Below are 5,000 nucleotides of genomic sequence, written 5' to 3'. Positions count from 1 at the left end.
GAGGCTTGCACACGAACGCCTACGGTGCATCACAAAAATAATTGAGAGGTTATTGTACCTCTTCCGTGCCCACCATGCGCCATGCCCTTCGGGCGTGTGTGGGGCGTGCGCGCAGAGTTCCAAGCGCGGCATGCGTCTGCGGGCGTGTGTCCCCGCGCCGCATGCCCAAGCGTCTGCGTGGGACGTGCGCGCAAGCCGCGCGCAGCATGCGTCTTTGTTGGGCGTGACCACCCACGTCTAGAATTCATGGAAAAAACTCTATGGAGGTTGTTGGAACAAACCCATGCCCCCACCGTAGGTGCCCACAGGCCCACCGAGCATGCAGCATGCGCGCCCCCATGCGCACGAATGCGGCACGGCCATGGGCGGGCGCGCCGCATGGCCATGCGTCTGCGTGGGGCTTGAGCGCAGGGTGCCGCGTGTCAGGGGCATAATTGTCCAACGTATTATTTACCGTTGGTCGTATGCCCGAATACCCCCAAATCACTTTATCTTTATGTCTTGAAAGTAGTTTAGGTTAATTCTTTCGTTTAGGTGTTGCCGAGTCACAGTGTGACATTTCGGCTTTTTCATATGCAAGCCTGCCAAGGCCAAAATTCTCAATATGTACTATAGGGGGTACATGAACAGTCCGACCCCCGCCCAAGCCTTGTCGCACTCTTTGCATGCTGAGTTATTTTCCTTGCAATTGACAGTCTTCAATGCTTTCTTTATGACGTTTTCAACTATTTACTTTCTCTCTCCCGTTTTATAAAAACATTTTCCCAAGAACGGGGAGGGAGGCTACGTCATACCGCGAGTTTGTCCGCGGATTCCGATTATCGAACGGCTAACTTGCTGATTGAGTTAAGCAAGTGCCGCACAATCGTGTTGAGAAGTTACGATTGTGACAAGTGGTATCAGAGCCAAATTGGCTAATTGACGATTACACCAAAGCATGTCGTCGTCGAATCCATCGGGCAAGGCCCAGAGAGACCGACTGGTAGAGATAGAAGAGCAGATGCTCTACCTAGTCGAAGTTCCCGACTCCATCCGCTACTTGGAGTCTCGTGTCGACGAAATTTCTGAGAAAGCTAACATGATCGATGCGGTAGCTGGCCGTGTCGAAGGGTTGCCAATAAAAGAGTTGTTGGCAAGGGTTGACGCCCTAGAAGAAAACACCAACGCCAGAAGAACTATTAACTACGAGCGTGGGGAGAGTTCCTCAGGCTTTGGTGCCCACATGGAAGAACGTGTCGGCGAGCTTGATAACGCTCAGAAGACACTATTAGAGATGATAAACGGCATGTCGGAGGATTTTAGAGTCACCCTCGATGTCGTTAGGAATGAAATCGCAGACGTGAACGCAAGACTGAGTCTCACGATGCGAGCAATGGCTAACCAAGCTCCAGCTGGAGGAGCAATTTCGGTTAGCAAAGTAAAAGTCCCAGAACCAAAGCCCTTCTGTGGGGCAAGAGATGCTAAGGCCCTGGAGAACTACATCTTCGACCTTGAACAGTACTTCAAGGCTACAAACACTATCGCCGAAGAAGCCAAAGTGACGTTGGCAACGATGCATCTGTCTGAAGATGCAAAGTTGTGGTGGAGGTCCCGATACGTAGACATACAGGAAGGACGTTGCACTGTAGATACGTGGGACGCCCTGAAGAGAGAACTCCGCTCGCAATTTTTCCCCGAGAATGTGGAAATCCTGGCTCGGCGAAAATTGCGCGATCTAAGACACACCGGCGAGATTCGGGAGTACGTGAAGCAGTTCGCAGGGTTAATGCTAGACATCCGGGATATGTCAGAGAAAGACAAGGTTTTCTACTTTGTCGAAGGGCTGAAACCGTGGGCGAGGGCCAAGTTGTATGAACAAAGGGTCCGAGACCTCACGTCAGCATATGCAGCAGCCGAACGGTTGTTTGATCTGACAAGTGACTCTCAAGATGCGAGGCGTAATCAAAGTTCCTCACCAAGAAGGAACAGGGATAGTCGCCCGAGCTCTCCCAAAGCTGTCGGGGGAGACAAACGTTCTGGTAAGGACCGCAAACCTTACCAGTCAACCACCGAAAATACATGGCGAAGGCCGAATGATCGAAGCCCAAACAAGCGTCCCCTCAGTTGTTTCATATGTCAGGGGCCCCATTTGGCAAGAGAATGCCCGAACAAAGTCGACTTCCATGCGTTTCAGGCCTCCTTAATTGCGGATTCAGACGATAAGTCAAATCAAGTCGAGGATGAAGCGGGCCTGATAGGTGGGGGCGAGAAGACCCGGATAGGGGCCATAAAATACATGTCCTCTCTCCAGAAAAAAGTCAGGGGAGAGCCACGTGCCATCGAAAGGGGGCTTACTGTATGTTGACACCTGGATCAACCAAAAGCAGACTAAGAGCACAATGGTTGATTCTGGTGCAACCCACAACTTTATTACAGAAGCAGAAGCCAGGCGTCTAGGGCTCCATTGGGAGAGGGATTCAGGAAAGATGAAAGCCGTGAATTCTATTGCCCTACCTATCGTCGGATTGGTGAAGCGAACGACGATAAAGTTGGGAGGATGGAGAGGCCCCGTAGACTTTGTGGTTGTAAAGATGGACGACTTCGATGTAGTGCTGGGAATGGAGTTCCTCCTCGAACATCAAGTCATTCCAATGCCGTCAGCCAAATGTCTAGCGATCACCGGATCCTTCCCCACAGTAGTGCAAGCAGATATTCGGCAGCCTAACGGGTTCAGAATGATATCGGCCATGCAACTAGACGGGAGTCGTGCCCAAGAGGAACCACCATCTGTGGAGATCCTGCTTGGGGCGTTGGAAAAGCCGGGGGAGACAATCCCCAAGGACACTCTGTGTGTCCCAGAGAAGCGCCATGGTGTGATGCCAAGTAGTTGGCCCAAGTCCTCGTCGAGGCGAAGGAGGACCGACCATGGGAAAGAGCCGCCATCAGAGGCAAAAGCGCATGCGAAGAATGCTTATCGCATGGCACCGCCGGAGTTGACCAAACTTCGGGAACCATCAGAGACGTTGTTGAATACAGGGTGTAGTATACCCGTACAAGCTCCGTATGGAGCCCGCGTCCTTTCCCTGAAGAAGAAGGACAGGAGCCCACAACAGTGTGTTGACCGTCGTACCCAGAGTAAGCTCACGGTCCGGCGTAAAAGTCCACTCCCCATGCTCACGAGGCGGGTGGACTGCCGACGTGGAGTGAAGCATCGCCCAAAATCAGACGACCGACCGAGGCAATGTCGAGTAAGAACAACGAAGGCAAAGGGACTCGGGAAAAGTTGTGTCACTAGGCATGAAGCATACGAGTTCCCCGTGGCACCGCTGGGTCTTACTGATGCCAAGGGAGGAAATTGTTGTTTTGTGCAGGGACAGGTGAGCGTGCTGATTCATGCGGGGGAGTCCCACCAAGGTGGGTCGTCGAGAGGAGAAGACACTCAGTGGAGCGAGAACCTCGAGTGTCAGGTCGCCCTCAATGGTTCAAAGCAAGCCATGATCGAGGAGCCAAGTCTTGGGGTCGTCGAGGCGACCAAGACTTCGGAAGTCGAAGCCGAGCAACTCAGTTGTGTGCTCGCAGAACAGCTGCATCATTGTGTTGATGGCAGACAAAAGAATTGGGTTCAACTGCTGAAGGTAGCCCAATTCGGTAGTAGTGCTCAGACAGACTCGCCGAACAAGAGAAGTCCGTTTGAGATTGAAGATAAGAGGCATTCTGCATTGCCGCCCGTCGCTGATGGCCCTTGTCTAAGGGACCGCCCTCAAGTCCACCGAGTCAAAGAAGAATGTGAACAGATGGCCAACATCGCTCGAGTGTGCCTAGAAGAAGCTTCAAGGCCGATGGAGGAGAGGGGAGATCAAAGGCGATGCCCTCTCGAGTTCGAGGGGATGACCAAGCTTCCAATTGACGGTGCAACAACGCCCTACGATCATCTGTCAACCTGGACCTGGAGGAAGACAGAGAAGTCGAGCAAGCCCTTGCTGACAGAGTAAGGATTAGTAGAAGGCCCACGAGGGAGGTACATAAATTCCTGGTGCAGCGGAAGAAGCCCCTCGTGGAGGTAACCAATGGAAGACCTTTCGAAGATTTTGAAGCGTGGACGCAGAAGACCGAAGAGCTCCAGCTTCGCCAGTTGACGAGGACGTCAACCGTTTAAGAGGGGGAGAATGTCAGGGGCATAATTGTCCAACGTATTATTTACCGTTGGTCGTATGCCCGAATACCCCCAAATCACTTTATCTTTATGTCTTGAAAGTAGTTTAGGTTAATTCTTTCGTTTAGGTGTCGCCGAGTCACAGTGTGACATTTCGGCTTTTTCATATGCAAGCCTGCCAAGGCCAAAATTCTCAATATGTACTATAGGGGGTACATGAACAGTCCGACCCCCGCCCAAGCCTTGTCGCACTCTTTGCATGCTGAGTTATTTTCCTTGCAATTGACAGTCTTCAATGCTTTCTTTATGACGTTTTCAACTATTTACTTTCTCTCTCCCGTTTTATAAAAACATTTTCCCAAGAACGGGGAGGGAGGCTACGTCATACCGCGAGTTTGTCCGCGGATTCCGATTATCGAACGGCTGACTTGCTGATTGAGTTAAGCAAGTGCCGCACAATCGTGTTGAGAAGTTACGATTGTGACACCGCACGCGCCATGCGTCTGCGTGGGGCGTGCGCGCAGGGGGCCGCGCGCGCCGCAAGCCCATGCGTCTGCGTGGGGCGTGCGCGCATGGGGCCGCGCGCGCCTTGCGTCTGCTGGAGTTTGTGGGGCGCGCGCAAGGTGCCCACGATAGAGGTTCTTGGCGCTGTCTTGTGCCCACTCGGTGCGCACGCCGTACGCCCATCGTGCCCACCCAACGCCCACCATGCACGCCCCATGCGCACCTACGGCCGCAATGCCCACTCAACACACAAAAGTGATGCCAAACCTATCTTCTAGTGCTTGGATTGTTATGAAATTTTTTCTGGGAGCTAAACAATGTAAACAAAGGATGTCCTCCAAAAATTAGAATTTTTGGAAACGTT

The sequence above is a fragment of the Cucumis melo genome, chromosome 10 (genome assembly GCF_025177605.1).
Source record: "Cucumis melo cultivar AY chromosome 10, USDA_Cmelo_AY_1.0, whole genome shotgun sequence".
NCBI lineage: Eukaryota > Viridiplantae > Streptophyta > Magnoliopsida > Cucurbitales > Cucurbitaceae > Cucumis > Cucumis melo.
This window is presented reverse-complemented; position numbering follows the sequence as displayed.